We start from the raw sequence: 13,891 nt of genomic DNA on the forward strand, positions 1-13,891 counted from the left end.
AAGGTCCTGGGATCAAGCCCTGCGTTGGGCTCTGCACTGAGTGTAGAGCTTGCTGGAGATTCTCTCTCCCTCTCCCTCTGACCCTCCCCCACAAAACAAAACAAAACAACAAAAAACCCTGAGATCAAGACTTGAGTTGAGATCAAGAGTCAGATGCTTAAGCGACAGAACCAAGTGCCCCAAGACTGGTTCTGATTAAATAAAAACCAATTATTAAGTGACACAAGACATGGAGATCTATGGTCACTTTTTAAGCAATGACTCCTAAAGGACCCCTGGGAGACACTTTCAGCCTCTCCAGTCTACTCTCTGCAGACTTCAGAAGGATCTAGGAAGAAGCGACTCAGCTCTGAGGCAGCCTGTGACCTTTGACTCACTGCATCTCTTAACACACGCTGTCAATGCCTGTGTCATCTTAGCATCAAGCACGACTTCAGAAATTCTAAAATGAAGACAGGACCTTATAGATCCTCAGTCCAGCATTTTATAAGAGTGTGGTCCAAGGATGCTCTGCAAGATCATCTTTGAGATGATAGATAAAGATGCACCTGGGAATCCATACCAAGATCTACGCATTCAGCATTCATCTGAATCTGGATATTTTAAACAAGCCTACCAGATGTCATTTACATACACACACACACATCCCAGCACTGATGTAGACCAAGCCCTTACTAGTACTTAGACCAGTACTATCAACGCCACCCAAGACCTCATCAGAGATGCGGAATTTCAAGCCTGCCCCAACCTACTATATCAGAATCTACATTTTAATAAGATTCTCACTGGAGTCATATGAACATTAAAGTTTAAGAATACTGGTCTAGTCCACCTACCTAATACACAAGGCAGCTGGGGTCCAAGAACCCAAATGATTTGCCCAAGGCCACATAGGTAAGCCAGGAGTTGGATAACTGGGTAAGAGCCCATGCTTGGGGTCAGATGGTCTAGTGTTCGAGTCCGGGCTCTCCTCTTTGTTAACTTAAAACCTTAGATAATTCCCCGCATATATCCATAAGCCTTTAATTATTTGTTGTTAATCAAAGTAGTAACACTACCTCACAGGTAGTATTGTTGAGAAGATACAATACAAAGCATGTAAACACCTAGAAACAACTTTTACGATCATTATTCTTAGATGTCCTGGTTCCATGCAGCCGTGTAGGCATCCCAGAGTGCATGCAAGAAATGAGAAATAGTGCTTTATGTAAATTCAGCCTTTTTGAGACTATTATGTCTAATTTAGATTCTAGGGTTTGAAAGAATGAGGACAAGGGTTTCCTCATTTCTCCAGAGTAAAGTAAACAGAATCTGGTACAGCTGGGAGATTTCTCAGACCCCTGCTCTCCCAATTCCCTAACCTGGCTTGTCTGTGATGACCTGCAGAACCCACCAGCCCCTGGAGAAACATGCAGGTAGATGGGGCTTTCACCTATGCTCTTCCTCAGCTTCCGGGGGCTTCCCCTCCTTTGTCTCATCGCTGCAGGCATCCTCTGGCCCCCAGCACTCTCGTGTGGGCTCCTTACAGACTTCCCAAGTGGAGCTCACCTTCTCTCTGACTCCTGGGAGGCCTAATAAATTTGGGCCCTTCCCTCTACACATCAAAAGTCACCTGCCCTGTGCTTCATCCCAGAGGACTGGCCAAGTAAGGCGATAAATCAAGTTAAACACTCGCTTCTATTTGCATTTTAATGAGGTCTTTTCTTGTCTTAAACCCTAAATAGTGAGCAATGTATCACTCAGTGGCGCAGATATTTTTGTGTGGAGTGACAATGGGATCCTTTACACTCCACAAATCCTACCAGTGTGAGCAACAGTCAGTAGCATGTTGATTAAAACGGTCTCTAGAGATCCTCCCTCCCTCTATCATTCCCTCCTTCCTTTTCCTTCCTCCTTCTCTCCTCATCTTACAAATGGCACTTTTTTAAAAAATAAACTTTTATTTTGGAGTAATTTCAGGCTTACAGAAAAGCCGCAGAGATAATAAAGACAGTCCATCGAATATTTGTCAAAACTTAGAAATTTACACTGCCGCACTGTCATTAACTAAACCCCAGACTTTGTCGGATTTCACCAGTTTTTTTCCCCCTGAGAAAATGATTTGGCTGTCATGTCATGTCTGTGGTGTCCTCAGTCTGTGACAGATTTCTGTTTTTCCCAGTTTTTCATGATCTTGACTGTATGAGGAATCCTCAGCAGGTGTTTCAAACAATATCTCTCAGTTTGGGTTTGTTTGAAGTCTTCCTCATGATTAGACCAGAGTTGCAGGTTTGGGGGAGATGATCACAAAGGTGAGGTGTCCTTCCCATCACAAAGCATCAGGGCTGCATTCCCTCAATAGCATCGCTGGCGTAGCCAACCTCGGTTACGTGGGTAAGCAAGTGTTTGCCATGTTTCTCCACTGTTAGATCCTATTTCCCCCTTCCCCATTGCTCTGTTCTTTGACTACCTGTCACTCAGTCCAGTGTACCCTTGAGGAGAGGTGGCAATATCTACTTATATTACGGGGGAGCTCTTCCCTGAGGAAGATCTGTCCCTTCTCCCTGTGGATATACTTCATTCAATTATTTACTTATATGAACAGGGACTTATTTTTGTTTGTTTTAGGGTTGGGTTGTAACACCATACCACCATATTCATTTTGTTGCTCAGATTCGTCCAGATTTAGCCGTGGGAATGTCCTCTTCCATCCCTGTGACATGTCTCCATCCATTCGTCTTTTAATCACTCTCTTGCTTTCTGGAACTCCACGATGCTCCAGGCTCATCTTACTTACCCACCCAGCCCTAGAATCAGTCATTCATTCAAAGAGCCCTGGTTCCTTCTGTTGGAGAAGAGCCTTTAGAACCCAAGATCTAAGCTTTCTATTGTTTATTGTTTAAGACATGGGACATGTTTGAAAGCTAAAGTTTGGTGTTATACCATTAGGTTTGAGATAATCCATATGATCCCTCTTTAGCCCCATGTCTCCAGCATCCTGAGAACTCACTCTGGTTCACTCATGAGAAATGTTTTTCATGTGCCCCAGGGTGCACACCTTGGTAATATTTGATATCCCCTTGCATCTTACTCATGGGAAAGTGTTTGCTCTAACATCCTACAGCAGTACAAACACCCCGATACAGCACTTTTCTCTGACACCTATTAACATATCAAGATGTTCATATAATAGATTCAATATTCAGGTCAAAATCTGGAATGTACTGTGGAGAGATTATGATATTCTGCAGCACACCGGTTACCAACCAAGATGTAGCAGATATGGTTGTTTATAGCACGTAAGTTGCCTACGCAATTCTCATTCAAATACGAAGAAATGGCAGCAAAAGAGAGAGATTGATTGAATAATCATATGCACATATAAAGATGATTGCAAATGCCACCCCCTTTCTTGCTCACAGAAATTGGATTTTGTTCAGCCATCTATTCATCTATCTCTCTGATACCTGTTTTAGTAGTAAATCCTGGTTGATCTTGGCCAATCATGAGAATTCCATTCTCTGGCCAGTGCTTGGTTTAGAAGCAGAAATAATTTGCAGGGATGTCAACTGGTGGGAGAGTTTCTGAGAAAGATTGTCTTGATAATGAAAAGAGATTCATATGGAAAGAGATCACTTCTACTTGCTGCCCAGAACTACACCAGCCATCTTGTGATCATGAGAAGAACTAAGGCAACATGTTGAGGACAAAGAGATAAAAGATGGAAAGAACCTAGGTCTCTGATGATGTCATTGGGCTGCTTCTAACCAACCCAAGGGGGCCCCTACCCTGGAGTCTCTTGTTATATAAGATAATAAGTATTCCTTATTGTCTTGGCAATTTGAATTATTTCTTTTACCTACAGCTAAAAGCATCATAATAATCATATACTATTTTAGAATATTTTAAAGCAATTATTAACTTTTATTGAGATCCAAGTCCCTTTTCAGAACTTATCCATCCATCCGTCTGCCCATTTATTTTTAACAAATGTTTACTAAGAAATGGCAACAAAAGAGAGAGAGAGAGAGAGAGACATTGAGCAAATAATCACATGCACACATAATAACAAACTATGATAAATAAGAAGAAGGGAAAGTATAAGGAACTATGTGAGAATAACTGAAGGATACAATTTAGACTGGGAAGGGGTGGCATTAAGGTAAGACTTCACTTAGCAGCTGATGTGTGAACAGAGGTCTGAGAGCCATTGTAGGGGGTGGTAGGTATTAAGATGGGGTACTGCATGTGCCAAACCTTCAGGTGGGATACAGCAAGATGCCCTGGATGAACCTGCAGAAGATCTGTGGAGCAGATCTGGGGAAAGATGAGGGGAAGAGTAGCACCTCTAAGATGAAAGAGGTCAGCAAAGTCCAGATGACAGAGGATTGATCTTGGAGACCATAGTAAGGGCTTTCCCCTCTTTCCTAAGAGAAAGAGGGATAATGAAGGGTTCTGAGAATCATGACCCAACCAGCTCTTTTTGGGCACCCTTGGCCTCAAGACCCCTGGTCTTGCCATAGTCTTGCATTCAAGTGCATTATGCTGTCAGTAAGTATTTTAATCATTACTTGGGCCTCCTAAAGGGGATTCTTGACAAAAAACTATTAGAGCTCTCCTAGTATCTATTTGCTCCTCTCCATTTTCCAGGCTCCCTTAGAGTTTGGTTGGGACCATGAGATTGGGTCTGGCAGTAATGATGTAAATCCTTTCCAGGACTTGTTCTTAAAAACATGTGTGTTATCTTTCAATCCTTCCTTCTCCTGCTTTCATCAACTTGGAGGTCATCTTTCTAGACAGCGAGATGTACAAGGGCTGGGGTGACCTGCAGAGGTCAGACTTTGGGTGAGTGAGAAATAAGGTCCTGAAGTTTCAGGGTTCCTTTGTTACTGCAGAGTGATTGAGCTGTATTAGCTCCGTAGAGCTACTATAACAAATTACTACAACCTGACTGGCAACCAAAATTTAGAGTGTCACAACTCTGGAGGCTGGAAGTCTGAAATTAGGGTGTTAGCCGGGTCATGCTTTCTCCAAAAGGTTTAGGGAAGAGTCCTTCCTTGCCTCTCCATAGTTTCTGGTCCTTCTGGCAATCCTTGGTGTTCTTTGGCTTGTAGCTGCATCACTTAATCTCTGTTTCCATCTTTACATGGGTTGCTTCTCCATGTGTGTCTGTCTTTGTGTCTTCAGATGGACTTATAAACACCAGTGCTGGATTTAGGGCCCAACCCATCCAGTATGACCCCATTTTAATGGAACCAATCAGATCTGCAAAGACCCCATTTCCAAATAAGGTCACATTCTTGGGTTCCTAGAGGGCATGCACTTTGAAAGGACACTATTCAATCCACTACAATAACTAATCCAGGATATAATTTATAATACACAGCAGTATTTCTTAAGACCACCACTTCTATCATTCCCAATTCCAGGGCAGCTCTGGAACCTGTCTCCTCTTCCCCCCCCACTCTCTTCTTCTACCCTTACTCTTCCCCAGTTTTCAGCCTACAGGGCCATTGTTCTATCATACCCTCACCTTTTCTCCCACCTTTATGTGTACCGTCTCCCCATACATTCATTTTGATTTAAGATCACAACAGTCCTGGGAATTTGGCTGGCAGGGGAAGAGCAAACGGGAGGAAATTAGGAAGCAAGGCCAAGATACTTTAGTGCATGAATAAAAGTGGAAGTTAATAGGTTCCCATCAAATCTACATTTCAAGAGATCATTCTGGCCACATTTGAGTCTGATGATGGGGAGCAGACAAGAGCACCCAGAAGTCAGGCGGCCATTGGGAGGCTATTGTAAGAGTCCTGAGAGTTTGGACCAGGGTGACGATAAAGGAATGCAGGTGCAGATGTATTCCAGGGACAGTACTGATAAGATAGAAGACGTGGGGCAAGGGAGAGAATCTGACCAAAGCTATGGACTCTATTTTCAGTGAAATTCATGTTCAAAAAATTTTTTTTCTAAAGATTTGCTTATTTAGAGACAGAGTGAGCACAAGCGGGAGGGACAGAGAGAGAAGGAGAGAGAATCTCAAGCCAACTCCACACTCAGTGGGATGCCCAACCCTGGGCTCAATCTCACAACTCTGGGATCACCACCTGGGCTAAAACCAAAAGCCAGACACTTAAATGACTGCCCCATCCAGGTGCCCCTGGAAAATTTTTATACAAGCATAATGACTCCTGTTATAGACTTCTAAAACCCGTTCTCATCCCTGAGCTAAAATCCTCATTCTTGGGAAATAGTTTGAGACCTCTGGAAAAATTGCCCCTTCATCCCAGTTTCCAATAGCTATTGAGCAGCAGCCAGGCTGAGTTATTCTCTGTGAGGGTTGTCTGGAGTGGTTCAATGCTGCTCCAAATGAGTGAAGCCATTGACTTCAACAGCACCATGTCTGAATGAGCCAGGGGGACAACCACAGAAAGGGCTTTCATAACTATTCTTTCCCAAAAACAATGAACAGAGAAGAGATGCAAATTCCACATGGGAAAAGCCAGTGGCTATCCAGGGGAAACCTAGAGCATAGGTAAGAGGCAAGTCCCCAATGAGAGAACATCTAGGACAGATGCCAAGAAATTGGGGGGCATGTGAGAGGGAGCGGGGCTGGTGGGCCCATAACCCCCAGCCCCGCTTGTATGGAGTCAGGCAGCTCACAGCAGCCCTATCCTGCTGACTACAATTGCACGTAGACGCCGTCACTCTGCATGAACACTCACCACAGCCTGCCCCTCGCCACGTGGGGCCGGTCAATACAACTGGACTTCTGACTTTGCAATCTGTGTGGTGAGAATGTGTTTAAGCTTGGTCCCCAGGCATGTGGGGCCCTCACCCACAAACTCGTATGGTATGGGGATAGGCTCACTCGCCCGGGCTGGGATCACAGAGACTGACAGACTGGGGGAGTGACGGTTTGGGAGATCCTGTCTAAGGAAGGGAGAGGGAGCCAGTCATCTGGATAAGATTGGGCTTAATGTGATTGGCATCATGACCCTCGTGGTCCAGTTTGGGGACTGAGGATACAGTAGTAAGGAGTGGTGGCAGTCAGCTTCGGTGGACAGAATGGACAGAAGCGTTTTCAATCCAGGGAGAGTGTATTTGGAAATGAACAGTGGTACTGACAGACGGCTGGCAGGCTGAGGAATACGGTTCCGGTCACTGGAGAGAGACGGGGACAGAAAGAGGCTGGGCGGGTTCTCGGGGTTCTGATCCAGCAGGGGATGGATCAGGAGCATGGATCAGGATTCTGGATGGACTGACGGGCATATGGGATGAGGGGCTGTCGTGGGGTAGGGAGTGAGTACATAGGTTCTAGTTTTGGTTCTGGAACTCTTGGGTGATCGTTTATCTAGGTACAGGGCCAAACACTGCGCATGGCCCTAGTGGTCTGGCAACTGCTAATACGTCACCAGGCATGTGTCTCATTGGCTTACGAGCTCTGCCTGAATGACCCGTCAGATAACAGGTCTTCATCCTGGGCATGCCTGAGGTAGTCAGGCACTGACATTGTTTGGCATATGGGTTCCCGCTGAGGCTTGAGACCAAGCCCAACCCCCTGTTCAAAGCCCAGGAGGCTGAACTGGATTTCCTACACCTGCCCAGTTTTTGTCAAGGCCTTCCACCTTCCCCCAGAACCCTCAGGCAATTCCTGCCGGCATGGGTTCTCCATGTCCACCTCCAGCATTGGGTATTGCGCCTGGGAAGACTGATTTCCAGCCTGGGCCCTGGAACCTGATCACATGGTCTGAATTCCAGGCTCTGATACTTCCTACAAGTGTGGTCTTGAATACATTTCCTCACCCTCTGAGCCCTAGTTTCTTCATCTTCAGGTAAGAAAAGTAACCCTAAAGCAAGGGTGAATAAGAGATTTAACTGAGATCATGTAAAGCACTTGATGCAAGCACATATAAATACTACCTGATGTTATTATTATATCTCACAGTTGGCTAATTTGGTTGGGGTCTGATCTTATAGCAGGGGCTGCTTCCAAGCTTGCCCTGGATCCTCCTTCTTACGGCTCTGTCCCTTCTCCAGCAATCTGAGAGGCTGACATGCTAACATACTTTCAGGCTGAGATGCCTTAATACACTCTGGGTAAACTCTGTTATTACCTTGTGGTGAGGAAATATTCACATGTATTTGAAAGGAAGGATGGGGATCACACCCAAGTTAGTTCTTTTTTTTTTTTAAGGATTTTATTTATTTATTCATGAAAGACACACACACACAGAGAGGCAGAGACATAGGCAGAGGGAGAAGCAGGCTCCATGCAGGGATCCTGATTGTGGGACTCAATCCCGGGTCTCCAGGACCACTCCCAGGGCCGAAGGCAGGCACTGAATCTCTGAGCCGTCCAGGGATCCCCTCAAGTTAGTTCTATATGATTGTTCTTTTTAAAAAAATCATCTTCATTCTGAATGAAGATTAGATAAACCTCACCACTTCTGGGAACACAGTGAAGGTGACACCTCTTCTTTCAGAAAAGCTTGTTAAAGCTCAAGTGCATAGGACTGATGGTGGAAGACTGGTCATTCAGCTTGATTCATGGCAGGATCAGAGATAGGTTTAGGAATGGTAAGCATATGAGGAGGTAGAGGAAGGGTAATGACATCTTTTTCTCCACCATCACCAATAATAGTACAAGATTAAGTTAAATTTTTTATAAGAAGAAAGATTCAGTTTAGGTACAAAGAAAAGAGGACAGAGATAGTTCTAGTAGAACCACCTTAGAAAATACAAAAACTGGAATTGTTCTAGGTATCCTGGAAGTCACATTCCACATGGGAAGTGCTGTGATGTCGACATAGGCAGGCATCCATACTGGGTCTGTTTAGTCTGCGTGGTTTCATAGGGAAATAATAATTATTATGGCATTTGTTAGTGATAATAGATTTATTTCCCTCTTTGCTTATCATTGTCTGTGTTCATTTTTCCCTTTTCCATATGCTCTGCTCCCTTTTCCACATTTCCATAGTGATTATAGCAGGAGCTACTTAATACCAGGTAAGCTGAAAGCTAATGCCCTCTCTCCTTTCAAATTGCCCTTAAAAATACTTTATCTCCCATCTTCACCCCAGGTCTTGTCCATGGAGTTTTTAAGTGATATTTTCAGGTCTCTACACAGAGCAGAAGATGCTAGAGGACGAAGGGAAGGAGTCTTCGCTTTAGGTTTTATTCAGCTTCCCACCATTTTTTGAGTTTGGACTTCTGTGTAGACTTCTGTTGTTTGATTTCCCAGCACTTGTTTCATGAGTCAAGTTATGGAACCCTGATGTAGCTGTGGGGAACTACCTCCCTTCCCTTTACACACTCTCTGCACCACTGGGAGCAGTCCTCATGGGCCTGCCAGTTGAAGTGGCCCAGCCCTGCCTTGGGGAAGATTGAGTAGGTGACACAAGTTAGGCCAAGTAGATGCTCTCTTCTCAGAATTGGAATCAAAACCAAAATGGTACAGAAAGGCCTAAAACAGCTGATGATTGTTCATCATGACCATAGCAATTTGAAGAGGTAACACACTAGTCTCTAGCATCTTGTACCTAGAGCTATGCTGTTCCTTATCTTTCTGGAGTCTGCTGTTTTGTTTTGTTTTTAGCTTCTGTGTTGATTATGAAAGCCATACCATACCTTTCCCAGTGCGTCCCTTTTTGGCATAATTTAGTCATGGTTGATTTCTGTGTTTTAAGCAAAGAACCCCCAGAGACACTCTGATACACTCTTCTTTATGAGATTATCAAACACAACAAAACAATTCCCAAATGTCCTTTTAAATATTATTTTCTCTTGCTTTAAGGCATTAACAAAATGTTGATTATTGGCATGGAGATAGTTGTAACATTTCGGGGGGAGTCACCAGATGGTGACATTACATATTATTTCCTAATCCAATTTATCTCAAAATGTGTGTTTGTTAAATCTCGAGGAAATGGTTTATCATCATGATTGTATTATAGCTCTGCTGTCTAAAAACCAAGCTATAGGGTGTCTTGTGGGGACAGATTTGGATGTGATGAAAGCAGTTCTTTGGCAATATCTCAGAAACATACACCCTAACTTCAAAATAATTTATGTCCAAAATGTCTGACAGCAAACAAATATCCTCAGTAGGGGAATATTTCCTAAGTGGATGGAGCCAATATGTAGATTTTATTACAGCTCTGTCCTGGGAACCAATGACTTATCCATTGCTGTCGCTCACACATAAACCTTTCACGGATTATGATAAATGCTTTTTTGATGCAAAGGCACTGCTCTCAGCAAAACCCTCAAGCAGTGGACTCTGACCAGAAGCCATGTGGGTGGTGGCAAAAGACCTTTGCTTTGGATTATAAAAGAGATTGCAGATTAAATCATCATATGGTTTTATTCATACCGGGAATGTAAGAAATAGTGAAAGGGGGATTATAAGGGAAAGGAGGGAAAATGAGTGGAAAAAATTAGAGAGGGTGACAAAACATGAGAGACTCCTAACTCTGGGAAATGAGCAAGGGGTAGTGGAAGGGGAGGCGGGCAGCGGGGTTGGGGTGACTGGGTGACGGGCACTGAGGGGGGCACTTGATGGGATGAGCACTGGGTATTATACTATATGTTGGGAAATTGAAATTCAATTAAAAATAAATTTAGAAAGTTGTTATGATTAAGCAGTGGCTAGAAAAGATTTCTACATTTATAATAAGAGGTCCATGGACATTAAAAAAATTGACCAGAGTTATTTTTGATAAATCAGATAAAAAAAAGAAGAAAATAACACTGAACCCAGTACCATTGACCGTTAGAAACTCTTACTGATAAATATCAAAAGGAAACAAAATATATTTAAGACAGTATTTTCTATGCTGCTCTTCTTTCAGCTCTGGGATTTAAAACAGCCAACAGTACTTAGCTCACGAGTTTCTGGGTTGCTAGTTCTTCTGGTCTTAGCTGTGCTTGCTCATGAATCTCGGATGAGTTGGTGGGCTAGCTCCTGGCTGGCTGTGGGATCTCGGCTGTAGCCACACATTTGGTGGTTGGTTGGCTGCATGCTGGCCCAGGACGTCCTCAGCGGGAACAACTGGGCTCTTGTCTGCTCATCTTCCAGCAGGCTGGCCTCTGCTGATTCAGATAGCCATGTCAGGGTTCTGAGAGGACAGGCAAAAGATTTTTTGGAAGTCCGAGCTCGGAATGGATACACAGTCACTTCTAGCTCAACAGGAGGAGCTATGAAATCATATTACAGAAGCTATAGAGCTAGAGAAGCATGAAACGTTGCTGGCAGTTTTAACTTCCCACACTTAGGAATGTTGCAACTCTGCTAGTCTGGTATTTTTTGCAACATCAAACGGGAAGAATGGGCGGAGAGGGATAGTAAACAGAGGAGGTGGGGGAAGAGAGTGAAAGTTCATGTGGGTTGAATGTCAGAAAGAATTTTGGGGATTTGGCAAAGGAGAGGCTTCAAACAACTTCTGTAGAGGAAAGAAATGGGTGTGAGAGGAAGTAGGGTTTGGCTATGGGTTTTCATGGTTTAGGAATTTGATCCCTTCTGATATTCTATAAGAGATGCAAGTAAAGAATGGAATTTCCATGAAGTTACTTTTCTGAGCCATGCATTTTCCCTGCAACTGTGTAAGACAGAGCTATGTGGGGTCCCCAGACTTGTTTGGATTAAACATTCAGATTTCTAAAGGAAGATCTTTAAGAAAAGAAAAAAGACTCTTCCAAACTAGAGGAAAAGCAAAACATTGATTTCTTCTCTGCCAAGGAGGTCAATCAATCATATTCAGACGTTTAATATTTTTTGAGCACTATCAGGTTTAGCATGTCAAATTTTGAGCAAATGTGGTGTTCTCTGAAGACTGTGATTTTAGTTTTTCCAAATATCCATGGAAATGTAAAGAAATGATGTATTGACTAATCCCTAAGTGTACGATGCTGCCAGTGTATTTGAACATTTGACAGCTCCTCTGGGCACATACTCCTGTTCACCTGTTTCTGTCCTAATGGTGTTGGTGCTTGAAATCTATAATAATACCTATAGAATGAATGGGAGAGGCTCTGGAAGCTAAAACTTGAGGGCTTGAAAGTTAGCCTATCCTGTATTCAAATCCTGACTTCAGTCTACAAACTATGTGAATTTGGGCACGTTTCTGATCTGACTAAGCTTTTTAAAAAATCTTACAGGAGGATAGCAATCCTTTTGCTCGAGTTTGTCATAAGAATTAGGGATATTGTGGGCAGCCCCGGCGGCACAGCGGTTTAGCGCCACCTTCGGCCCAGGACGTGATCCTGGAGTCCTGGGATCGAGTTCCACGTCGGGCTCCCTGCATGGAGCCTGCTTCTCCCTCTGCCTGTGTCTCTGCCTCTCTCTCTCTCTCTGTGTGTGTGTCTCTATGAATAAATAAACAAAATCTAAAAAAAAAAAAAAAGAATTAGGGATATTGTATAATCAGTGTTAAGTATATAAATGTTTATCTTTGATTCCTCAAGACGAGGCTATAGACCAGCCTTTCCTGAGCCAGTGTCAAGATACTACAGATTCCCCAAATTTGGTAAAATAAGTTTGTCTGAAGTCCAGTGTCAGGAAGCCATTGAATCAACAAAGACGTCTCTTTTCATTATTGCTTGTAGGAGAGAAAGAAAGGGACACCTACTAATTTAGGTGTTGATGCTACGTGTTAGGTGCTGTGCTACTGGAACCATATAAAAATAAATTATCTGGGATGCCCCAGTGGCTCAGTGGTTGAGCCTCTGCCTTCGGCTCAGGGTGTGATCTCAGGGTCCTGGGATCGAGTTTCACACTGTGCTTCCTGCAGGGAGCCTGCTTTTCACTATGCCTGTGTCTCTGCCTCTCTCTCTGTATCTCTCTTGAATAAGTAAATAAAAGCTTAAAAAATATAAATTATAAGATATAGCTCTTATTTTCCACATAGTTATTCCAGAACTCAAGGCACTTATAACTCAGTTGGGGAGAAAAGACAACAGAAAACTTTGAAATGCAGCAAGTATTAATCAAACGCTAAATTTGGAGTTTTAGGGCCTTCAAGGGGAGATTGATAATGGCTGAGTGGGTATTGAAGGTGAGGCAGTCTCAGGGTAGAGAGATGGCGAAGGGAGCACTCTGAACAATGCCTAAGGGTCCGTGTATACCAGAAAAGAAGGTAGAAATGAGGGAGACAAGGGGATGGTGGGTGGGGAGCCTGATCAGGTAGGAAGAAAGTAGATGATGGAGGGTTTTGAAAGCCAAGCAGGAGACCCTTGACCGGCAGATCACTAACGATTTCTAAATAAGTGAAAGAGATCATGAAGATTAGTCCCTGGCAGGGACTTACAGATTCCTGAGGCAGAGCCAGGAATCAAGTGGCAGTTGGCAGGGAGTCAGGCACATGGTGGTGAATCTGGCCCAAGGTGGTGGTGGTGGTAAGGGCAGGAGAAGACTCTTGGCTAGGGAAGTTTGGGAGAGGGGTAGGTTCTTCTGAGCCCCATCTAGTCTAGACTGCCCAGTGCTAGCCTGGCTCAAGCCTCTGCTTTGGGCAGAAGATTCAGAAGGCAAAGCTGTCCTGTCGGATAGTGGAAGGGTGACCTGAGATCCCCGTTCCTTGTTGTCAACTTTGCAGAAACCGGGGATTGCCTGTTAGATGCTCACACGCAATGCCTAGTCCTTCAAGTGTTTGAGAAAAAAGAATGAGAACAGCATGTCTCACCTGGCAGCTCATTCAACAGCTACAATTTTCTTTCTACCCAAACTCTATAATAAGACGGAGGGAAATTTCTCTCCCTATCCCCAGGCAAGGGACAAATAGGAAAGTGGAACGTGGCACGGAATAACATGGGTCATCCCCTCAATTACTAATGTTTATTTCTGCCTTCCCCAGACTGTCAATTGCAGATAAACCAGCTCACACACACTTCAGTGAAAACTCAAGGTCAACAAGTCCTC

The sequence above is a fragment of the Canis lupus genome, chromosome 37, assembly GCF_003254725.2.
Source record: "Canis lupus dingo isolate Sandy chromosome 37, ASM325472v2, whole genome shotgun sequence".
In the NCBI taxonomy this organism is placed as follows: domain Eukaryota; kingdom Metazoa; phylum Chordata; class Mammalia; order Carnivora; family Canidae; genus Canis; species Canis lupus.